Source organism: Thalassophryne amazonica, chromosome 5 (assembly GCF_902500255.1).
Source record: "Thalassophryne amazonica chromosome 5, fThaAma1.1, whole genome shotgun sequence".
Lineage (NCBI taxonomy): Eukaryota > Metazoa > Chordata > Actinopteri > Batrachoidiformes > Batrachoididae > Thalassophryne > Thalassophryne amazonica.
Window position 1 is genome coordinate 7,049,245 of NC_047107.1, and position 25,818 is coordinate 7,075,062.

Below are 25,818 nucleotides of genomic sequence, written 5' to 3' on the forward strand. Positions count from 1 at the left end.
AGCGGCTCGACTCCGAGCTCCTCCCAAGTGACCGAGCTCCTCACCCTATCTCTAAGGGAGCGCCCAGCCACCCTGCGGAGGAAACTCATCTTGGCCGCTTGTACTCGCAATCTCATTCTTTCGGTCAGAAGCCAAATCTCATGACCATAGGTGAGGATCGGAACGTAGATCGATCGGTAAATCGAGAGCTTTGCCCCCCTACTCAGCTCTCTTCACCACGATGGTCCGATACAGTGACCGCATCACTGCAGATGCTGCACCGATCTGTCTATCGATCTCATGCTCCATCCGTCCCTCACTCGTGAACAAGACATCGAGATACTTAAACTCCTCCACTTGAGGCAAGGACACTCCGCCGACCTGAAGAGGGCAAAGCACCTTCTTCTGGTCGAGAACCATGGCCTCGGATTTGGAGGTGCTGATTTTCATCCCGGACGCTTCACACTCGGCTGCAAACCGCCCAGTGCATGCTGAAGGTCCTGATTTGACGAAGCCAACAGAACCACATCGTCCGCAAACAGCAGAGACGAGATTCTGTGGTTCCAAAACCAGACCCCTCTACACCCTGGCTGCGCCTAGAAATTCTGTCCATAAAAATAATGAACAGAACCGGTGACAAAGGGCAATAGCTGCTAAAAGTGCAAACACTAGAATTTCACTAAGGGTTGTATCTCGCTGGGCTGTGAGAAAGCGCGAAAGGCATTGTGAGAGAATGTACAAGGACAGTGCGACAGCAGTGAGATGTTCAGCAGGAATGACAGATGAATTCAATGTGGAAGTGGGATTACATCACGGATCAGCTCTCAGCCCTTGTTTGAAATGGTGATGGACAAGCTTATGGATGAGATCAGACTGACGTCTCCATGGTCTACAATGTGTGCAGATGGTATTGTGATCTGTAGTAAGAGTAGAGAGCAGACTAGTGTTGAGAGGTGAAGATACAGTAGTGTTCACAATAACAGTAGCATCTGCTGTTGATGCTACAAACTCAAAACTATTATGTTCAAACTGCTTTTTTAGCAATCCTGTGAATCACTAAACTAGTATTTAGTTGTATAACCACAGTTTTTCATGATTTCTTCACATCTGCAAGGCATTAATTTTGTTGGTTTGGAACCAAGATTTTGCTCCTTTACTAGTGTGCTTGCGGTCATTGTCTTGTTGAAACACCCATTTCAAGGGCATCTCCTCTTCAGCATAAGGCAACATGACCTCTTCAAGTATTTTGACATATCCAAACTGATCCATGAAACCTGGTATGCGATATATAGGCCCAACACCATAGTAGGAGAAACATGTCCATATCATGATGCTTGCACCACCATGCTTCACTGTCTTCACTGATAATTGTGGCTTGAATTCAGAGTTTGGGGGTCATCTCACAAACTGTCTGTGGCCATTGGACCCAAAAAGAACAATTTTACTCTCATCAGTCCACAAAATATTCCTCCATTTCTCTTTAGGCCAGTTGATGTGTTCTTTGGCAAATTGTAACCTCTTCCGCACGTCTTTTATTTAACAGAGGGACTTTGCGGGGGATTCTTGCAAATAAATTAGCTTCCCACAGGCGTCTTCTAACTGTCACAGCACTTACAGGTAACTCCAGACTGTCTTTGATCATCCTGGAGCTGATCAATGGGTGAGCCTTTGACATTCTGGTTATTCTTCTATCCATTTTGATGGTTGTTTTCCGTTTTCTTCCACGCGTCTGTTTGTTTTTTTTTTTGTCCATTTTAAAGCATTGGAGATCATTGTACATGAACAGCCTATAATTTTTTGCACCTGCGTATAGGTTTTCCCCTCTACAATCAACTTTTTATTCAAACTACGCTGTTCTTCTGAACAATGTCTTGAACGCCCCATTTTCCTCAGGCTTTCAAAGAGAAAAGCATGTTCAACAGGTGCTGGCTTCATCCTTAAATAGGGGACACCTGATTCACACCTGTTTGTTCCACAAAATTGATGAACTCACTGACTGAATGCCACACTACTGTTATTGTGAACACCCCCTTTTCTACTTTTTTTTTTTTACTAATAGCCCAATTTCATAGCCTTAAGAGTGTGCATATCATGAATGCTTGGTCTTGTTGGATTTGTGAGAATCTACTGAATCTACTGGTACCTTGGTTCCCATGTAACAATAAGAAATATACTCAAAATCTGGATTAATCTTTTTAGTCACATAACACTACTATTATTTTGAACACTACTGTATGCTCTGGAGAGAAGGGGAATTAAAATCAATTGTGGAACATGGTGGTGATGAAGAGAGTGCTGCTGTGGACAGATGACACTGGGATAGTGTCCAGTCCCCCTGTGTTGGGAAAGTGTAGGTACACGTACCCACAACAGGGGGCGCAAATGAACGGACAATGGAATAGGTCAAATAACAACACTTTACTGTTGTGAATGTGCACAACAAATACAACAGATTGCAACAATAGACAATAGTCAATTCACAAGGTGTCGTGTGGGCAGGCTCGAAGATAGGAGACGCCTGTCCAAAGCAGAACCGGAACCACACGATTTCCTCCGCCACCAGACCCCGGGAATACTGGAGCCGCCAAGTCCCGAACTCCCAGGTGGCCACTGCCTCCGCGTGTCGGATCTGGTACTGCTGGCGAGGAACAAAAAGCAAGTGAATGAGGATGCGTTTGCACCCAGGAATCAGCACGGCAGGAAAGCTACCTCCACCTCTCGTTGGAAAAACAGTCCAAAAGATAATGCACAAAAGTCACAAAGGATATTGTCAAGCAGACAGCTGAGGTACGTTACCTTCCAGGTAGAACGATATCTCGGCAAAGAGGTGGAGACGTCGTCCTGCTGATATACTCCTGCCGATCAGATGATTGGTAACAGCTGTTGCAGGTGATGCATGACAGCTGTCACCCTGGCTGCTCCTGTGAGGCGGCTGCGCCCTCTGGTGCCTGGAGCCCGCACTCCAGACAGGGCGCCCTCTGGTGGTGGGCCAGCAGTACCTCCTCTTCTGGCGGCCCACACAACAGGACCCCCCCCTCAACGGGCGCCTCCTGCCGCCCGACCAGGCTTGTCCAGGTGGCGGCGGTAGAAATTGGCCAGGAGGGCCGGGTCCAGGATGAAGCTCCTCTTCACCCAGGAGCGTTCTTCAGGTCCGTACCCCTCCCAGTCCACCAAATACTGGAAGCCCCGGCCCATCCTACGGACATCTAAGAGCCGGCACACAGTCCAAGCCGGCTCGCCATCGATGATCCGGGCAGGAGGTGGTGCCGGACCGGGAGTACAGAGGGGTGAGGTGTGATGGGGCTTGATCCGGGAAACGTGGAAAACGGGATGGATCCGCAGTGAGGCCGGAAGCTGAAGCTGGACTGATGACCTTGATGATCTTGAACGGACCGATATACCGGTCCTGCAGTTTAGGGGAGTCCACTTGAAGGGGTATGTCCTTAGTAGACAACCACACTGCCTGCCCTGGCCGGTACGTAGGGGCCGGGGTCCGCCGATGGTCTGCATGGGCCTTCGTCCTCATCCGGGCCCTCAGCAAGGCAGAACGGGCGGCACGCCACACCCGACGGCACTTCCGTAGGTGGGCCTGGACCGAGGGCACACCGACCTCTCCCTCAACCACCGGAAACAAAGGAGGTTGGTACCCCAGACACACCTCGAAAGGGGAGAGGCCGGTGGCTGCCGACACCTGGCTGTTATGGGCATACTCGATCCAGGCCAGATGGGTACTCCAGGCCGCCGGGTGCGCGGCTGTCACGCAATGCAGGGCCTGCTCCACCTTCTGATTGGCCCGTTCTGCTTGCCCGTTGGTCTGGGGATGATACCCGGATGAGAGACTCACCGTGGCCCCCAGTTCCCGGCAGAAGCTCCTCCAGACTTGCGAGGAGAACTGGGGACCGCGATCGGAGACGATGTCTGTTGGGATCCCATGCAACCGGACGACGTGGTGGACCAGGAGATCCGCTGTCTCCTGGGCCGTCAGGAGCTTCGGGAGGGCCACGAAGTGGGCCGCCTTGGAGAATCGGTCCACTATCGTGACGATGGTGGTGTTGCCCTGGGACGGCGGGAGGCCCGTGACAAAATCCAGGCCGATGTGGGACCAGGGGCGATGGGGCACGGGCAGCGGCTGGAGCAGTCCCAAAGCCCTGCAATGGTCAGCCTTGCCCCTGGCGCAGGTGGTGCAGGCCTGGATATAATCCCAGACGTCGGCCTCTAGGGACGCCCACCAGAAGCGCTGCCGGACAACTGCCACGGTTCTTCGCACCCCTGGATGACAGGAGAGCTTAGAGCCGTGACAGAAGTCCAAGACTGCAGCCCTAGCTTCTGGTGGGACGTAGAGTCTGTTCTTCGGCCCAGTTCCGGGGTCCGGGCTTCGTGCCAGGGCCTCCCGGACGGTTCTCTCTACGTCCCAGGTGAGGGTGGCCACGATAGTGGACTCCGGGATGATGGGTTCCGGTGGATCCGACAACTCCGTTTTGACTTCATCTTCATGTACCCGGGACAAGGCATCCGATCTCTGGTTCTTGGTCCCGGGACAGTAGGTGATCCGGAAGTCAAAACGGCCGAAGAACAGTGACCAGCGGGCTTGCCTGAGGTTCAGCCGCTTGGCGGTCCTGATATACTCCAGGTTCCGGTGGTCAGTGAAAACCGTGAATGGCACGGACGTTCCCTCCAACAGATGTCTCCACTCTTCAAGAGCCTCTTTCACCGCAAGGAGTTCTCGATTGCCGACGTCATAGTTCCGTTCGGCCGGGGTCAACCTGCGGGAAAAATAGGCACACGGGTGAAGGACCTTATCGGTCTTCCCGCTCTGGGAAAGCACAGCTCCTATCCCTGAGTCCGAGGCGTCCACTTCAACCACTAACTGAAGACTAGGATCGGGCTGCACCAGAACGGGTGCAGACGAGAAGCGCCGTTTCAACTCCTTGAACACGGCATCGCAACGATCCGACCAGGTGAAGGGGACTTTTGGTGAGGTCAGGGCTGTCAGGGGGCTAACTACCTGACTGTAGCCCTTAATGAACCTCCTGTAGAAATTAGCAAAGCCGAGGAACTGTTGCAGCTTCCTACAGCTAGTGGGTTGGGGCCAGTCTCTCACCGCCGCAACCTTGGCCGGATCAGGAGCGACGGAGTTGGGGGAGATGATAAACCCCAGGAAGGACAAAGAAGTGCAGTGAAACTCGCACTTCTCGCCCTTCACAAACAGTCGGTTCTCCAACAACCGCTGCAGGACCTGACATACATGCCGAACATGGGTCTCAGGGTCCGGAGAGAAAATGAGTATATCATCCAGATATACGAAGACGAATCGGTGCAGGAAATCCCGCAAGACATCATTAACCAATGCTTGGAACGTCGCGGGGGCGTTTGTAAGACCGAACGGCATGACCAGGTACTCAAAGTGACCTAACGGGGTGTTAAATGCCGTCTTCCACTCGTCTCCCTTCCGGATCCGAACCAGGTGATACGCGTTTCTAAGATTGAGCTTGGTGAACATTTGGGCTCCATGCAGGGGCGTGAACACTGAATCCAACAAGGGCAATGGGTATCGGTTACGAACCGTGATTTCGTTCAGCCCCCTGTAATCAATGCATGGACGTAGTCCGCCATCCTTTTTTCCCACAAAAAAGAAACCTGCACCCATCGGGGAGGTGGAATTCCGGATCAACCCGGCAGCTAAAGAGTCCCGGATGTAGGTCTCCATTGATTCGCGCTCAGGTCGTGAGAGGTTGTACAACCTGCTGGACGGGAACTCAACGCCCGGAACCAAATCAATGGCACAATCGTACGGAGGGTGGGGGGGAAGGGTGAGCGCCAGATCCTTACTGAATACATCCACAAGGTCATGGTACTCCACCGGCACCGTCCCTAGATTGGGCGGGACTCTGACCTCCTCCTTAGCCTGGGAACCGGGAGGAACCGAGGAACCTAAACATACCCGATGGCAGGTCTCGCTCCACTGAACCACTACCCCGGACGGCCAATCGATCCGGGGATTGTGTTTTAACATCCAGGGGAACCCTAAAATCACACGGGAGGTAGCAGGAGTCACAAAAAACTTGATCTCCTCCCGGTGATTTCCTGACACCACCAGAGTTACAGGTGGTGTCTTATGTGTGATTGGAGGGAGTAGGGAGCCATCTAGTGCTCGCACCTGCACAGGCGAGGTAAGCGCCACCAGAGGGAACCCTATCTCCCTGGCCCATCTGCTGTCTAACAGATTCCCTTCAGAGCCCGTGTCCACCAGTGCTGGGGCCTTCAGGGTTAAATCCTCATAAAGGATTGTAACTGGGAGTCGTGTGGCAATGTGGGTGTGTCCCATGTGAATGTCTCAGCCCACCCCTAGCCCAGTTTCTAGGGGCGGGCGTTGGTGTTTAACCGCTCGGGGCAGTCTCTTACCTGATGCTCTATCGAGCCACAAACAAAACACGCTCCGTGGGCCAGCCTCCTCTGTCTATCTGGTGCCCTAAATGTGGCCCTGCTCGTGTCCATAGCTTCGTCAGCAGGGGGAGCTGTAGCCACACGGAGCGCAGGGGCCGTGGAGCATGGGGAGGGCGGAACGCGGTCGGAACCGGAAGGGAGAGGGACAGCGCGTGCCCGGCCACGCCCTTCGTCTCGTTCCCGACGGCGTTCTTCTAACCGATTGTCTAATCGTATGACGAGATCAATAAGCCCATCTAAATCCCGCGGTTCGTCCTTAGCCACCAGGTGCTCCTTTAGAACCAATGACAGTCCGTTTACAAAGGCGGCGCGGAGGGCAGTGCTATTCCAGCTGGACCTCGCAGCCGCGATGCGGAAGTCGACTGCATAGGCAGCTGCGCTCCGGCGCCCCTGTCTCATTGACAGCAGCACGGCTGAAGCGGTCTCTCCTCTATTTGGGTGATCGAACACTGTTCTGAACTCCCTCACAAACCCATCATATGTCAGAAGGAGCCGTGAATTTTGCTCCCAGAGCGCTGTAGCCCAAGCACGTGCCTCACCACGAAGCAGGTTTATTACATAAGCTATCTTGCTGGCATCAGTCGCGTACATGACAGGACGTTGTGCGAAGACGAGCGAACACTGCATAAGGAAGTCCGCGCACATCTCCACACAACCTCCGTACGGCTCTGGAGGGCTTATGTATGCTTCCGAGGAAGGTGGGGGGGGTCGTTGAACGACCTGTGGAACGTCACTTGTACGCACAGGGTTGAAAGGAGGGAGAGCCGCAGCAGCGCCCTGAGGGCGCGCTTCCACCTGCGCAGCGAGAGCCTCCACCCTGCGGTTAAGGAGGACGTTCTGCTCGGTCATTAAATCCAACCGAGCTGTGAAAGCGGTGAGGATCCACTGCAACTCACCGATCATTCCTCCTGCGGAAGCCTGTGCGCCCTGTTCTTCCATTGGCCGTTCAACAGCCGGTTGACGCCCCTCGGGATCCATGACGATGGCCGAGATATCCTGTTGGGAAAGTGTAGGTACACGGACCCACAACAGGGGGCGCAAATGAACGGACAATGGAATAGGTCAAATAACAACACTTTACTGTTGTGAATGTGCACAACAAATACAACAGATTGCAACAATAGACAATAGTCAATTCACAAGGTGTCGTGTGGGCAGGCTCGAAGATAGGAGACGCCTGTCCAAAGCAGAACCGGAACCACACGATTTCCTCCGCCACCAGACCCCGGGAATACTGGAGCTGCCAAGTCCCGAACTCCCAGGTGGCCACTGCCTCCGTGTGTCGGATCTGGTACTGCTGGCGAGGAACAAAAAGCAAGTGAATGAGGATGCGTTTGCACCCAGGAATCAGCACGGCAGGAAAGCTACCTCCACCTCTCGTTGGAAAAACAGTCCAAAAGATAATGCACAAAAGTCACAAAGGATATTGTCAAGCAGACAGCTGAGGTACGTTACCTTCCAGGTAGAACGATATCTCGGCAAAGAGGTGGAGACGTCGTCCTGCTGATATACTCCTGCCGATCAGATGATTGGTAACAGCTGTTGCAGGTGATGCGTGACAGCTGTCACCCTGGCTGCTCCTGTGAGGCAGCTGCACCCTCTGGTGCCTGGAGCCCGCACACCAGACAGGGCGCCCTCTGGTGGTGGGCCAGCAGTACCTCCTCTTCTGGCGGCCCACACAACACCCCTGTGACCCTTCAGTGGAATAAGCGGGTACAGGAAATTTCTGAATTTGGTGGGGAATCTCACTTTTCTGGAATAGAAATGTTTTGCAGTTTCAGTCTTGATTTTATTTGTTGATTGGCAAGTTTGGTACAGTATATGTATGTGTATGTGTATGTCGTATGTGCCATTACATTTATGTCTGAAGTTGAACATCAGAATGTGGCTTCAAACCTGTTGGGAAAGTGTAGTGACACGGACCCACAACAGGGGGCGCAAATGAACGGTCAATAGATGAGCCAAAAAGTAACAATTTAATGTTGTGAATGTGCACAATGAACATACAGACAATCACAGAATATCATAACAGTCAATACACAGAGGTGACGTGTGGGCAGGCTCGAGGATAGAAGACGTCTGTCCTGAGAAGAGCCGGAACCACACGATTTCCGCCGCCCCAGAACCTGGTGAATACTGGAGCCGCCAAGTCCCGAATTCCCAGGTGATCACCGTCCCCGACTGTCGGATCTGGTACTGCTGGCGAAGAACAAAGACAGTCAAGTGTGGGTGTGTGTACACCCAGTAACAACAACGGTGGGAATGCCACCTCCACCTCTCATTCAATATGTTGCAGCGGTCTCAGCTGAAAAGGAGCGCCGTCTTGCACAGCCTCCTCACAAACGACCGGTTCTCCTGCAAATTCTCACAATAACAGAGTTACAAATCTCACAAAAAGGCTGAGAGTATTACCTCCTATGAAGTATGATATCTCGGCAACAAGGTGGAGATGACGTCTGGTCTTTATGGAGTGAGATGATGTTGAGTAGATGGGTGACAGCTGTCAAGAGGTAATGAGCGACAGCTGTCACCCCCGGCTGTGTCCATGGCGGCAGCGCCCTCTCGTGCCTGAAGCCCGCACTTCAGGCAGGGCGCCCTCTGGTGGTGGGCCAGCAGTACCTCCTCTTCTGGCGGCCCACACAACAGGACCCCCCCCCTCAACGGGCGCCTCCTGGTGCCCGACCAGGTTTATCGGGGTGTCGGCGGTAGAAGTCGGCCAGGAGGGCCGGATCCAGGATGAAGCTCCTTTTCACCCAGGAGCGTTCTTCGGGTCCATACCCCTCCCAGTCCACCAAGTACTGGAACCCCCGACCCATCCGACGGACGTCCAGGAGCCGGCGCACCATCCAAGCCGGCTCCCCGTCGATGATCCGAGCAGGAGGCGGCGCCGGTCCGGGAGCACAGAGGGGTGAGGTGTGGGACACGTGGAAAACCGGATGGATCCGGACTGAGGACTGAGGACCTTGAGGATCCTGAAGGGGCCAATGTACCTGTCCTGAAGTTTTGGGGAGTCCACCTGGAGGGGGATGTCCTTCGTGGAAAGCCACACCTCCTGCCCGGGCTGGTAAGCAGGGGCCGGGGATCGCCGGCGGTCTGCATGGGTCTTCGCCCTCGTCCGGTCCTTCAACAAGGCAGAACGGGCGGAGCGCCACACCCGATGGCACTTCCGCAGGTGGGCCTGGACCGAGGGCACACCGACCTCTCCCTCCACCACGGGAAACAACAGGGGCTAATACCCCAAACACACCTCAAATGGGGAGAGGCCAGTGGCAGAAGACACCTGGCTGTTATGCGCATACTCGATCCAGGCCAGATGGTTACTCCAGGCCGTCGGGTGCGCGGATGTGACGCAGCGGAGGGTCTGTTCCAAGTCCTGGTTGGCCCGCTCTGCCTGTCCGTTCGTCTGTGGATGGTACCCAGACGAGAGGCTCACGGTGGCCCCCAGTTCCCTGCAGAAGCTCCTCCAGACGTGTGAGGAGAACTGGGGACCACGATCAGAGACGATGTCGGAGGGTATCCCATGCAGACGGACGACGTGGTGGACCAGGAGGTCTGCTGTCTCCTGGGCTGTTGGGAGCTTCGGGAGGGCCACGAAGTGGGCCGCCTTGGAGAATCGGTCCACTATCGTGAAGATGGTGGTGTTGCCCTGGGACGGCGGGAGGCCCGTGACGAAATCCAGGCCGATGTGGGACCACGGGCGATGAGGCACCGGCAGCGGCTGGAGGAGTCCTTGGGCCTTCTTATGTACTGCCTTGCCCCTGGCACAGGTGGTGCAGGCCTGGATATATTCCCGGACGTCGGCCTCCATAGATGCCCACCAGAAGCGCTGCCGGACAACTGCCACGGTCCTTCGCACCCCTGGATGACAGGAGAGCTTGGAACCGTGACAGAAGTCCAAGACTGCAGCTCTGGCCTCTGGTGGGACGTACTGACGGTTCTTCGGACCGGTTCCAGGGTCCAGGCTCCGTGCCAGGGCCTCCCGGACGGTCTTCTCCACGTCCCAGGTGAGGGTGGCCATGATAGTGGACTCCGGAATGATGGGCTCCGGTGGATCCGACAGCTCTGTTTTGACTTCGTCTTCGTGTACCCGGGACAAGGCATCCGATCTCTGGTTCTTGGTCCCGGGGCGATAGGTGATCCTTAAGTCGAAACGCCCGAAGAACAGTGACCAGCGGGCTTGCCTGGGGTTCAGCCGCTTGGCGGTCCTGATATACTCCAGGTTCCGATGGTCAGTGAAAACCGTGAATGGCACAGACGCTCCCTCCAACAGGTGTCTCCACTCCTCAAGAGCCTCTTTCACCGCAAGGAGTTCTCGATTGCCGACGTCATAGTTCCGTTCAGCCGGGGTCAACCCCGACGGGAAAAGTAGGCACACGGGTGAAGAACCTTATCGGTCTCTCCGCTCTGCGACAGCACGGCTCCTATCCCTGAGTCAGAGGCGTCCACTTCAACCATGAACTGGCGGCTAGGGTCGGGCTGCACCAAAACTGGCGCAGTAGAGAACCGTCGTTTCAACTCCTTGAACGCGGCTTCGCACCGATCCGACCAGGTGAAGGGGACTTTTGGAGAGGTCAGGGCTGTCAGGGGGCTAACTACCTGACTGTAGCCCTTAATGAACCTCCTATAGAAATTAGCAAAGCCGAGGAACTGTTGCAGCTTCCTACGGCTTGTTGGTTGGGGCCAATCTCTCACCGCCGCAACCTTGGCCGGATCAGGGGCGACGGAGTTGGAGGAGATTATAAACCCCAGGAAGGACAAAGACACGCGGTGAAACTCGCACTTCCCGCCCTTCACAAACAGTCGGTTCTCTAACAACCGCTGCAGGACCTGACGTACATGCTGGACATGGGTCTCAGGATCCGGGGATTGTGCTTCAACATCCATGGGATGCCCAAAATCCTGCGGGAGGTAGAAGGAGTCACAAAAAACTCAATCTCCTCCCAATGGTTTCCAGACACCACCAGAGTTACTGGTTGTGTCTTGTGTGTGAGTAAAGGGAGGAGGGTGCCATCTAGTGCCCGCACCTGCAATGGCGAAGGAAGCGCCACCAGAAGGAGCCCTACCTCCCTTGCCCATCTGCTGTCTAGCAGATTCCCTTCTGACCCCGTGTCCACCAGTGCTTGGTTAAATCCCCGCTCAGGATTGTGACTGGGAGTCGTGTGGCAATTTGTGTGTGTCTCACTTGAATGGTTTGACCCCTCCTTAGCCCAGTCTCTAAGGGCGGTTGTTGTCGTTTTGGCCGTTTGGGGCAGTTTCTCTGTGTGTGCTCAGTTGAGCTGCAGAGAAAACACTCTCCACGGATCAGCCTCCCCATTTTGGCCCTGTGCGTTTCCCTAACAACGTCAGCAGGGGGAGCTGTTGCCCCACAAAGCGCTGCGGCTGTGGAGCGTGGGGAGGGCGGCGCCTTATCGAACCCGGAAGGGAGAGGGGCGGCGCGTATCCGGTCACGTCCTTCGCCTCGCTCCCGACGGCGTTCCTCCAACCGGTTGTCTAACCGTATAACGAGATCGATAAGCCCATCTAAATCCCGCGGTTCCTCCTTAGCTACCAGCTGCAACGTTATTCCAGCCGGACCTCGCAGCCACGATGCGGAAGTTGACTGCATAAGCGGCTGCGCTCTCGCGTCCCTGTCTCATTGACAGCAGCACGGTTGAAGCGGTCTCTCCTCTGTTAGGGTGATCAAACACTGTTCTGAACTCCCCCACAAACCCAGTGTATGCTGATAACAACCGTGAGTTCTGTTCCCAGAGCGCCGTAGCCCAGGCGCGTGCTTTACCCCGAAGCAGAGCAATCACATAAGCTATTTTACTAGCATCTGACGCGTACATGACGGGACGTTGTGCGAAGACGAGCGAACACTGCATAAGAAAGTCCGCGCACGTCTCCACACAACCTCCGTATGGCTCAAGAGGGCTTATGTATGCTTCAGGGGATGGTGGGAGGGGTTGTTGAACCACCACTGGAACGTTTATATCCTGCACAGGGTCAGCAGGAGAACGAGCTGCAGCAGCACCCTGAGCGCTCGCCGCCATCTGTGCAGAGAGAGCCTCCACCCTGCAGTTCCAGGAGGATGTTTTGCTCAGTCATTTGATCCAACCGAGCCGTAAAGGCGGTGAGAATGTGCTGCAGCTCACCAATCACATCTCCTGCAGATGCCTGCGCTCCCTGCTCTCCCATTGGTCGTTCAACAGCCGGGTGACGCCCCTCGGAGTCCATGACGCTGGCCGAGATATCCTGTTGGGAAAGTGTAGTGACACGGACCCACAAAATAGTACACTGCTTCTTGTTTTATCAATTCCACAGCAGGTGTCAGGATTATGTGAGCTGGACTGTTACATCAGACAAGTCAAGACTAATTTTATTGTCTTGCTGCTGACATATGAACAATTACTGTATCAGCACATCTGACCCCCCCCCCCCCCCCCCGCCCCACTTCGTTTTAAATGAAAGTTGGACAAACACCAACTCTAAATATGTTTTTTTTTTTTTTTAATTCCCTAAAATAAATTAATTTTGTGACACCAAAACATTGTAAAAAGCAAAAAAATATGACTTTTCACAATGTTTTTCTTGATGCTTCCATGTCTTACCTGTGACGACGTCATCACTGTGTGCTGGTCGTAGTTGCAAGACAGTGACCTCAATTTCTGCACAAGGCAGAACAGATTTGGCACTAAATGACTTATTTGAGATTTATTTTCTATTTGTGATGAAATCAGACATTTTATTTCGATATATAGAGGGGTGGGGTGAGCCAACCAACACAATATCGTCTGCATGCTTGTTCATCTGCGCACATCTTTGGGCAGAATTTTGCAAAGAACACCCAGAGAAGTGAGACTCTGACGCTCACAGTGGAAACTGGGTCACATAGTGAGGATGTGGAGTCTGTGTTGGGAGGACAGGATTTGTACAAAACAGCTTGAAAACAGCCAAAAAAAAAGAGTAGCCAATAACAATGATAAATATGTGATAAAGCAATAAAAAGGTTGGTGCCGTTTGGTCATTTCCTCATACACCCTGCAGATGATCCTTTCAGATGAAATGTGAGTGCAGGAAGAACGGACACTGTGGACACGGAAATGCTCTATGTGTGTGTGTGTGTGTGTGTGTGTAAATACAACATCTTAGCTGTGTCACACTGTGCAAAAGTCTTAAGCACTTTGCTGGCAAAGAGTGGATATTACTTCTGCATCTGACTTATTCCATATTTATTTGCAGGAGTTCCCCTTTTCAACCACAAAATCTGGGGATGGAAAGTATTTCAATGAGACACGAGACATAATTTAAAACCTGGGGTAGTCATTTTACACCAAAAGGCATCAGTATCTGAAGACGTAAGTCCTCTATAGGCCCTGAGGCCCATTGGTACCTGTGCTTATCTCTGGATTCTGGGGATCCCCCAACAACACCAATGACACCAATCAAATGTTACTTCATGAGCCAAATCCGGTACCCAGTTTGCATCTGGGTGCACTGAGACAACATAGAGTCAGTGTCTTGCCTAATGACACAGGCAGGGTGCACGAACAGGATCCAAACCCAGGTCTATATATTGGCAGGTCGGCTGCTTATCCTCTCACCGACCTGCTCTATGACATCAGAATTTGCAAAAAAAAAAAACAAAAGTTGCAAAAAAACCTTAGAGCCTGACATGGTATGAGTCTTGGAGGTGGAACCACAGAGAACAGACACTGCATGGTGGACATCTGGGAAAGATCTTTATCATTTTTTGTTGTTATTGTTTTCATGTGATTTTTTTAAATGTAGTTTTTATTCATGAAATAGTCTTTAAATTGTTATCATTATTTGAACTGTCTGCACAAAAGACAACAAACAAAAAAACCTGTAAATAAAATATACATATTTTTTAAAGAAATAAATTATTATTATTATTATTATTATTATTAGTGTTATTATTATGATTATTATTACTATTATTATTATTATTATTATTATTATTATTATTATTATTAGAATTTTATTATTATTATTATTAGAATTAGTATTATTACTATTATTCCCAGGAACACCCCAAGAATTCACAAGATCCCCAACAAGAACAAGGTACGATGAGTGCTGCGTGGTGCGAAGGCATCATTTTAAACTTTTTCCAGTGAATACTCACCTTTGGTCTATGTCCTAGACTGTTTATGGATTTAATGACCTGGGTGTTGGGTCGGGTTGTAGAAACCAGCTGTTTAAGTGCATTTGTTGGCAAGGAAAGGTTTTCCGATCTTGACTTCGTAGATGATGTTATGACCTCTGCAGAATTAATGGACACCCTGACTGCAGTATTGAGAAGCTGAATGAGGAATCTGAGGAATCTGAGCTTTTCGTGAATGTCCTGAATCAAGACCAAGGTCCAAGCTTTCAATGACTTCCTGGACCTGGCCATCATAAATGTATCTGTACACAGTGAAAGTGTCGAACTGTCATCCAACACGATACACTTTATTGACCCCGTAGAGAAACTGTCTTGGATTTCATCGCTTCACATAGTAATAAATGATTTTAGTACTAAATGCAGCATAAAAAAACAGCACAAAACTGTAATACCAATATTGCACATATCACCCATAGTGCACATATTACATCATAAGAACAGTGAAGGAAAAACAATTCCTCAGCCCCAACAGCCTGAAGCAACACTCAAAATTTTAATTTAGATAAGCGCAAATGAGTTTATAAATCGATTACGCTTGCACTGAGCACCCTGTAATGTCTGCCAGAGGGTAAATGCCTCTCCCCACAACCTTCATGACTGTGTTGAAATGGTGAGCTGTACACTGGTAGTCCCACACCATGCCGCCACCCCAGGGATGGTCTGAGCCCTCACCACATTCATCATGGGCAGAGTGGAGAATCAAATGCTCAAATGAGTTATATTTGTGACCCCCAACAGCTAATAAGCTAAACCTAAATTTATAAATAAGACCAACACCCCCGCCTTGGTTCACATCACGAGGGACGTGACTAAATGTGTACACCAGTGGGCAGGCCTCATTTAAGGGGAGGACAGCTGTAGGTTTAAGCCAGGTTTCACATAACTGAATCACATCTAAGTGAAATAAAGAAAAAGAAAAAAGAAAGAAACAGCTATAAAAGTAACAGTGGCGGGGGGGCTAGCTAGCTAGCTAGTGAAAGCTAACTGCTAGCAAATGCTTACCACTAGTAAATCACAACAGGACTGCAGTTAAATGAGACTCAGAGTAGATACACTTAACAACTGGAAGAGTGCAAAATAGAAATAAAAGAAAAGTATACAACCGTGTAAAATTCGGAAGAGCGTCACAACAGCAACCCACTGGAAGCCCTACTGATAGGAACAGTAGTGTTATGTGGGCCGCTGAAGAGGAGGTACTGCTGGCCTCCACCAGAGGGCACCCTGCCTGAAGTGCGGGCTTCAGGCACGAGAGGGTGCTGCTGTCTCTTCAGGACAGCTGTCAATCATCATCACCAACAGCTGTCATCTATCAACCACTCCATCTTCAAGCGAAGAAGGTAAAACTCTCAGCCGTGTCTGTGCTGAACGCACTTATCATTGTCTTTTGAAACCTTTGCAGGAGTACCTGTTATCTTCAGTCAGCTGGGAGCTGGGTTTTGGACGTGGAAGAGTGACGGACTTCACTCCTCTTTCCAAACCTGAGAAGTAACAGTCGTTCTCTGCACGTTTCTGTGTTTTTGTGTCGGAGGTGGAGATTCTCCCACAAAAGGAGAAATCTAACGGATCTGACTGTGTTGCTGGGTGTGCACACACCCACTCTTGATTGTTTCTGCTTCCTGCCAGCAGTACCAGATCCGACAGCCGGAGACGGTGACCACCTGGGGACTCGGGACTTGGCGGCTCCAGTATTCTCCGGGTTCGGTGGCGGTGGAAATCGTGTGGGTTCCGGCTCCTCTCTGGACGGACATCTTCTATCCTCGAGCCTGCCCACACGTCACCTTTGTAGATTGACTACATACAAATTCTGTAATCGTCTGTATTTCATTGTGCACATTCACAACAGTAAAGTGTTCTATTTTCGGCTCATTCATTGTCCATTCATTTACACCCCCTATTGTGGGTCCGTGTCACTACACTTTCACAACAAGTAGTTAATTAAAAAATATTAAAGCAAACAGAGCTCTGGCATCAGATTGGAAGAGTACCTGGCAGATATCTAAATTCAGGTATCCGGATCAGATCAGAAGTGAAAAATTGTGGATCGGTGCATCCGTTAAAAAAAAAAAAAAAAAAAAAACTTCAAAATTCTCACAGGGTTACTGATAAAAACTAAAATTTCATTCCTTTTTTTGATGAAGGGTCAAAGCCTGGTGCGGTTTGTGCTGCGCTCTGTCCTCCCTGTGCTCGGCATTATCCAGAAAAAGCAGAACTTCCAAGTGCCCAGCTTCCCCACCTTCTTCTTCGGATCACTCTGGCTCAAACCTGTAAGGCTGTACACCTCTTGGGTTCTTTACTCTCTAAATCTCCTCAATTTGGTCTATTTCATCATCATCATTCAGAGAAATATCAGATGGAAAGCTTTCCAAAGCGCTTTTTGTGTCCTTCACCATTGTGAACGAAAGTGATCGACAACTTGATTGATCAGTACATTGTGAATAACCACTGGATCCCTCATGGACCTAGTGTCTAGAATCCCAAACCCCAATAGGTGGCCCACAGGCCAGATCTAGTCCACGAGAGGCATATGTCCAGCATGCAATGACACATTGATGCATGCACTTTAATTTAGACATCACAAATCTGAAAAAGTCAACACTGCTCTACTTTATTTCGGCCTTATTGCTCACCGTACCCTCTGCCAATGACCTCTTACACAATGCATGAAGAAGATGAACTGCATGCTCTCTACAGTCCTCCACTCACAAATCTGCCGGTCACCATAGCTAATAAATACCAGTAAGTCAATAATTCTCCTCGATCAGCGGCTACAGGGGTTTGGGTGAAAAAGTGAAAAGTCGACCAGGAAAACCATCTGGTTAAACCCGCCTGAATCTGTGAGAGTTTTGCTTTATTTTACCAGATGCATGCAAATTGAATTTAATTTAATTTAATTAGCTTATAATGTGCCAAATCACAGCAAAAGCCGTCTCAAGGTGCCTTACATAAAACAAGTCAACATAAAATTGAATAAATAATTAAAAATGAATTAAAAAAATTCAAATACATAAATTAAAAACAGAAGTAAAAGAATAAAACAAATAAAAATAAAAACTATCCATAAGAAAGAGAATAAAAATAGGTTTTGAGTCTTGACTTAAAAATGTCCACGTACTCAGACTGCCTCACGGTCGCAGGAAGACTGTTCCACAGGGTGGGTGCACGATACGAAAAGGCTCTTTGACCTGCTGACTTCTTTTTCACCCTGGGAACACAGAGAAGTCGCACATCCTGTGATCGCAAAGCCCGGGCTGGTATGTAGACTTCCACCAGATCAGCCAGATAAGATGGCGCCAGTCCATGAACAACTTTATAAGTCAATAGCAAAACCTTAAAATCTGCTCTCACATAGACAGGGAGCCAGTGCAAAGATGCCAAAATGGGTGTGATATGTTCAGACCTTCTGCTACGTGTCAGAAGTCTGGCGGCAGCGTTCTGAACCCTAATGCTGGACTGTGGTAACCCTGAAAATAGAACTTACAATAATCTAGTCTAGAAGAAACAAAAGCATGAATCTGGGTCTCAGCATCAGCCATGGACAGGATGGGGCGGATCCTCGCTATATTTCTCAGATGGAAAAAAGCAGTCCTAGTAACATCCCTGATGTGGAGATCAAAAGACAACGTGGGATCAAAAATTACCCCAAGGTTCCTCATTTTGTCCGTATGATGTATGACACACGAACCCAGGCTGAGCGCCAGCTGGTCAAACTGATGCCGATGTCTTGCTGGACCAAGAACCATCATTTCAGTCTTACCAAAGTTTAAAAGTAGGAAGTTACTAGAGATCCAACTTCTCACTGATAGAAGACAGTCCTCCAGGGATTTTATGGGAGTGAGATTTCCCGCAGTTATTGGCATGTACAACTGAGTATCATCAGCATAACAATGAAAGGCAATCCCAAAACTCCGCAATATACGCCCAAGGGGTGCCACATACAGGGAGAAAAGCAAGGGGCCTAAAACAGATCCCTGTGGAACCCCAAATCTCATGTCAGCAAGGTCAGAGGTAGTGCCATTATACAAGACACATTGAGAATGACTGGACAGATATGACGTCAACCAGGCAAGGGCACTTCCAGTAATCCCCAAAAAATCTCCAACCTATTGAGTAAAATATGATGATCCACGGTATCAAACGCAGCACTGAGATCTAACAACACCAAAACATCAAACAAGCTGCTCAGGTGTGTGATCTGCATAACGAGCTTGTGTCATTTCTATCCAGCCTGCAGAGCCAAAATAACCCCAAGAATTACAGAGGGTTTTAGTCAACAACTAAGTGACGGCAGATATTCTTTTTGCGTAACATCATGTGTGATTTAAATCACCCGATTCTGAAATTTTAAGACGCCACACTGTTGCAGACGTGCATGAGGTGGCTGAAGCTTTCTGATCCAAACTGAAACTTAAGAGATGCACATTCAAGGGAGAAAATTATAATTTCACTGTTGTACTTATGTTCTCGATAACAAAGTGATGGACATTTTTGGTAACAGTAATGCAAGTGAACTGCAGAACCCACAAAGTTGGTGCCTTCAATCTATCAAGCAGCTCTTCAGATTGTTATTTTTCCACCGGTTCTTTCTGTAACACGGACCTTCACAAAGTACATACTTGAACTATTCTGCAGTTTTAAATTTATTCAAAGTCACAGTGAAAATATCAGGCCTGGATTCTGTAGAACTTCTCTCACAGATTAGATCCGCCCTTACAGAATCCCGAACAATGGACACAAACAGTTTTTATAAAGCATTTTATAGGCATGACAAAGGCCTTATTTTGCAAAATCCTACCTTTACTGGTCCCCGTGGTCCCACCCCCTGCCCAAGACCCGCGCAGTAACAGGACATATATGATTTATAATGTAACCGGACTCTCTTTGTCCTAAGTGGTAACAGCTGGCCAAATCCAGTTCAACATGCACATTCCAGCAGAGAACAACATGCCGTAGGGTTTGAGTCAGGGCCTTCAGTAGACATCAAGTATAACCTATGTAAACAAAATGCACGAGGCAACGACCGAGCTTCACACCATGCATCCAACAATATACAAATAATTAAAATACGCCAAGTGAAGAAACATTGCATCCCAATGAGTATATCAATCAATTATTAATCAATCAATTATTAATCAATATATCAATGCACAATTTGCCAAAATCCACAAGTGCGCATATAATTGAACAGCCATGAATACAGCAAAACTTCAGTGCGCCCCAATTAAGCTCAACGTCAATCAATAGGCTCAAAGACCACATGTGAACAATTAAAAGAAAAAATGCTCATTATAGCCTCTATGAGAATGTAATAGAAAAGTAACACTCACCCATTACTTGTAAATAAAATCCATGGGGTTGTGCAAGAGTCCTTGCTGCTTCAGCTGGCTGAGGAGTTCCTTCTCAATTGACAGAGATGCCAAAGAAGAGTCTTTTTTCTCCAGTTGTGTTCTTTGCATACGTTTTTATCCGTTTGACGGCTGAGAACAAACGCTCCATGGACGTAGTAGACACTGGAACGGTCAGGTTCAGACATGCAAGCACACACAGTTCTGTCATACCAGCCGAAAGGCCCATCCTCTTCAGAAAATCCAGGTGGTCGCTGATACTTCTGCTGTGAAAGTTTGACATGTTGTACATGACTTTGAGCTCAGCTTTCAGTCTGTTCAGATAAAAATGAAGCCCATAACCAAGTGAAACTGTTTGTAGTGTGCCCGTGCATCAGGCTTCACACGGGGCACGCTCGGCGCACCTGCGGCTCGCGTGGTCTCCTCAAACATGTCGCTGAATTTTGCTTTCTCTCTCTCAACACTGGCAAAATTCATCAATTCTGGCCAGACTGAACTACACGTCCAAAGTTTTGTTTTGTAAAATGCCAAACAACACATCTGTGATGTCAAAAATCCCAATGAAGGCAAAATTAAAAAACAAAACTCAAATCTTTGTAACTGTGCCAAGTGTCCTGATGCACAGTGAACTGTCTCGTGATCAAAATCCTCAGCGTGATCGTAGATGTGCTAAAAAACACCAACGAGCTCCGCTCTCTTGTCATGGACACACCAGCGTGCTGTTGAAGTTCCACCTCCCCTGTGCCACGCGAGGCAGCCGTCTTTGGCAAAACTCATCCTGTAGTTTAGTGCGTTTTGGAGAGCATGTAAAGAATGCTGACAATCCACCGAGATTTGCAAAAAATATTTTACATTCTCTGATCTTCGATGTTCCCTGGGACATGACCAGATTTAAAGCGTGCACATAACAGTGCACGAAGAGAGCGCTTGGGGAAGTGTGTCTTTTACGCGTGCTTGCACTCTTTTTAGGCCTGATGCCATCACAGCTGCTCCATCGTAACACTGAGCCACTAACTTCACCTTGCAGTTGTAGCTGTCCAGTAAATCAAGAACGAGTCCTGCTCGATCCTGTGCTCGTTACTTCTCAGTAACGTCCTCAAATTTGAGAAATCTTTCTTTCACTCCTGTTTCAGTCACAGACCTGAGAACAACGGAGAGCTGCACCACATGACTGAAATCAGTTGTTTCATCAATCGTAACCATGACAATCTTTGTCTGTTAATCTCCTTGGTGATGTCTTCATTCAGCACCTCGGCCTCTGCACTGATGAGCTCACTCTGGATTTTCCCCAACGTGTCTGAAAAACAGTGGTTGTGTCAAGATGATGTCGCAAGTCGCTATTGTGGTCTGCCAGTAGTGTCAATAATTCAAAATAATTTCCACGGTTTAGGGAATCTCTGGATTCATCGTCATCCCAGAAAGACAGTTCTTGTTGCCCCAAGAAGACAACAGAGTCAATAAGACACTTCAAGATGTAGCTTAGTTCTTCTTGACCTTCTCGCTGGTCTTCCGTTTCCTCTGCTCATCCAGCTGCAACTCCACTTGATATTCATCAAATGTTTTCAAATGTATTACAGATGTGATCTGCCGCTCAGAGTTTTGGTGTTTAAGTGCTGCCTTTGTGAAGCTGTTCAAACAACTAAAACCAGTGTAGTTCCATGTCCCTCTGTTGGAGTGGAAAAGTGAACACGGTGAGCAGAACAGCTTATTGTGCTCCATGATAGCTGTTAGCCACTCGTAGCGCTCCTCATTACAGTCGTTAAAACTCCTTACAAAGTTCTTACTGGCCTGCGTTCGTGACTCCAGGTTTGGTGGGGTTTTCCATTTTTAATTATTTCTTTTTTTATCCGTGAAAGATCTCCTTGAAAAAGGCGAAATGGAATTATACTCAGAGCAAATTTTTAATGGAAAAGTAAATTATGGCAAGATATTGTTGTGATTGTAATTCACTTGCCATAGAGCCCATTGTTGCATCATCTATTCTCAGCTTCACTCATCTTTTAGGACTAAAATACAGGAAAGACCTCAGATTTAAGTGCAGACACCATGTATTTCAAACTGATGGCAACTGATGTTAGAGCCGCAGGTCTGTCATCATTATCATCAAATGGAAGAGATTTCTGTGGAACTGGAACAACTGATGTTTTTCCACAGGGTAGGTGTTATGTGTCGGACGCAGCTCGGAGAACCGACCAGCGTTTGAAGGACCCAGTATGAAATAAGCAGAGCACGGTACAAAGGCTAACTGAATTTAATACATAACAGTGATAAAATAACAAAAAGGTGCGGTCTGGCGTGGTGCGCTCCCAGCAGCGCTAACGGTCCGGAGCCAGAAGCTGTTTCGGACCCAAGGACCCCGCCGACACCCCCCAGGTGGCCGCAACAACCGAGTCTGTGAAAGAAGGAACCATTATGTGAGTCCACACTCTACACACAGAACACTTAAAGGTGTACAAACAGCAAACACTTCCTGGCTTGATTGCTGATCAGCTTCCAACCTGCAGGCATGGAACATCCAGTTCACAAAACTCCACCGCAGTGGAAGCTGATACATGACTAACAAACAGCTCAATACAATAAGGTGTGAGGGACACCACATTTACTGACTGTATAACTGTTAGTCACAAAATCTAACGTACCTCAGGAAGTGTGCTGACGAGCGTGAGACCTCACCCCCTCCTCTTTCACAGACTGTGCATCAAACCTGGACGTTCTCAGCATCCGCTGTTGATGAGATGGCTCCCGAGACGACGATCTCACCCGTCTGGTCACAAGGTCGAGTCTCTGGCAAATACACACTGTGCACTCCAGTCTTAAATGCCAACATGTTCCAATCCATCCAGATGCACCACAGCTGTGAGTCCTGACGAGTCGCAGGTGATCAGGGTGAGGTCCTGACAGCCTCAGCAACACAGCCACTCAGTCCCAAACGCAAGCCACCTGGGAGGAAACCAAAAGACAAACAAACCGGCAGCCAGGCCCCCCCAGCCATATAACAGTAGGGACAGCATGTCAGTCTGCAGACCACTGGAACATGTGGCACCATACTGGACTGTTACGATTTAGCAACATCAAATGAGACCCAATGATGCAAGCAGAGAATGAGCAGATGTGTCTGCCAGCATTTAAGCTGGCACACACAAGTGTCCAGCGTTTGTACCCGAATCCACCAGCGCCTGCACTTTCTCTATCGACTTTGACTGTTTGGTGTATGTAGGAAGAATGTGCTGATTTTTTCAATTTTCATTTTTCAATTTAAATTTTCAATTTATTTTCATTTATATAACCTTACCAACCCCCACAACAAGCACGCAGGTGACAGTGGTAAGGAAAAACACCCTCTGAGGAAGAAACCTCAAGCAGACCAGACTCAAAGGGATGACCCTCTGCTTGGGCCATGTTACAGACAAAAATAACAAAACAATTCACAAAATGAATATACAGGAAATGTTGCCGGTGCACAGGACAGCAGGGTTTCAGGAACAGATACCACACCCATCTCTAGATGGAGCCACACCTAAACCTAGCTACAGCGCTTTCCGAAAGACTTCTACTGTAATGAAACTTATTCCCCACTGCTGGGTAGTCCATTAAAGTAATGTAAATGTTATTAAGAAATGATCAGACAGAAGGGGGTTTTCAGGGAATACTGTTAAGTCTTCAATTTCCATACCATAAGTCAAAACAAGATCTAAAGTATGATTAAAGTGGTGGGTGGACTCATTTACAGTTTGAGCAAAGCCAATTGAGTCTAATAATAGATTAAATGCAGTGTTGAGGCTGTCATTCTCAGCATCTATGTGGATGTTAAAATCGCCCACTATAATTAGATAAGAGAAAGCTCTGTGACCCACAGACTTTTTATTCACCCTAGGGACACAAAGTAGTCCTGCACCCTGAGAACGCAAAGCCGGTACATAGGGTTGAATTAGGTCAGCTAAGTAGGGAGGTGCCAGTCCATGAACAATTTTATAGGCTAGTAGCAGAACCTTAAAATCTGATCTCACTGGGACAGGAAGCCAGTGAAGAAACGCCAAAATAGGTGTAATGTGGTAAAAATTTCTGCTTCATGTCAAAAGTCTGGCAGCAGCATTTTGAACCAATTAGAGACTCCTAGTGCTGGAGTGCGGTAAACCAGAAAATAGAGCATTGCAGTAGTCCAATCTAGAAGAGACAAACGCATGAATCAGGGTCTCAGCATCAGCTATAGACAAGATGGGACGAAACTTTGCTATATTTCGCAGATGGAAGGAAGCAGTCCTCGTAATATCTCTAATATGGAGGTCAAAGGACAACGTAGGATCAAAAATTACCTCAAGGTTCCTCACTTTGTCAGTGTGATGTATGACACATGAGATTAGGCTAAGCGTTAGCTGGTCAAATTGATGCCGATGTCTCACTGGACCAAGAACCATCATTTCAGTCTTATCAGAGATTACAATTAGGAAGTTGCTACATACAGCTTCTCACTGATGCAAGGCAATCTTCTAAGGATTTTATGTGGATGAGATTACCAGCAGTTATCGGCATGTATTACTGACTATCATCAGCATAGCAGTGAAAGGTAATCCCAAAACACCGCAATATGTGCCCAAGGGGTGCTATATAAAGGAAGAAAAGCAGGGGGCCTAAGACGGACCCCTGTGGAACCCCAAATTTCATGTCACTAAGGTTAGAGATAGTGTTACTGTACAAAACACAGTGAGAACGACTGGTCAGGTATGATGTCAACCATGCAAGGGAACTCCCAGTAATCCCAAAATTATTCTAGAGCCTATTGAGTAGAATATGATGATCCACGGTATCAAGATCTAATAGCACTAGAACCGTAGTGGTGTCCGAAACCATTGCAAGCAGAAGATCACCACTTTAGTGAGAGCCGTCTCTGTGGAATGATATTTTCTAAAAGCAGACTGCAGTGGCTCAAAAAGATTATTCGGAGTAAGGTGGTCCATGAACTGCAGTGAAACCACTTTTTCCACAATTTTAGAGCAAAATGATAGATTTGATATCGCCCTATAGTTTTTCAGTATACTAGGGTCAATATTAGATTTTTAAGTAATGGTTTAATCACTGCAGATTTGAAACATTTAAGAACAGATCCAGATGATTGCAAATTATTGGTTGAGCAAATAGAGTTGTATAAAGGAAGAGTTTGCACCATCTGTAATCATATTACAAGGTAAAAAATATGTTATATGCTATTGAATCCAATGGATGTCGACATTGACCTTTACTATGGACACCAAAAATTCAACATGGTCATTAATCCAATTAGCTCAACCAATAATCTGCATCACTTTTTACCAACATTGGAGTAACGTTAACTGTCCAAACTGACACTGACCTTTGTCACCATTTTTTTTTTCTATTTTCTATTTTTACCCCATAACTTCATAGAATTCAGTCACAGATAGTTGAAACTATACCGTTTTGGAATCTTTATGATCAGACAAATAATGTGGTATAGTTTTTTTTTTATTTTTTTACCATGATTGGAGCATTTCTAAATTTTGATCCCTGTGTAATTCGTAAATTGATTCCCACCTGGCTGTCTATTGGAAATTCAAGTGGACGCTCTGCTTTGTCAAAGGAGTAATGTCTAAGGTGGTGGTGTGCAAAATTTGGTGCTGGCATCACCTTTCCAAAGATTTTTTTTTAGTTTTCCGCTGCACTATTGACCCTTAAAGTACAGAATTACTGTCACCTCGCTAGTTGAAAGTAAGTAAATAAGTAAGTCCCTTTGGCTTTTGGCTGGTCCAAAGATAGTGAACAGAAAGAAGAAAACACAAGGCTTTGACAAACTATTCTGACTCAAGTCAACTTTGGTTTTAAACTCATTTAAATAGGTTTGACCAGACTCAGGTTTGGCAAATAAAAGAAAAA

The 25,818-nt window shown here is 48.2% G+C and overlaps 1 protein-coding gene and 1 long non-coding RNA gene across 2 annotated transcripts in view; both read right to left on the reverse strand.

Annotated features, from left to right (window-relative positions):
* On the reverse strand, nt 1-25,033 carry LOC117510080. The gene is made up of 3 exons (XR_004560609.1): nt 24,892-25,033; nt 2,206-2,209; nt 1-39 (listed from the first exon to the last, which is right to left on the reverse strand). It is a non-coding gene; the product is annotated as an uncharacterized LOC117510080 (long non-coding RNA).
* lrrc75ba (leucine rich repeat containing 75Ba) overlaps nt 1-25,818 on the reverse strand; it is a 71,471-nt gene that overhangs the window by 41,115 nt on the left and 4,538 nt on the right. The gene's annotated exons all lie outside the window — the stretch shown is intronic.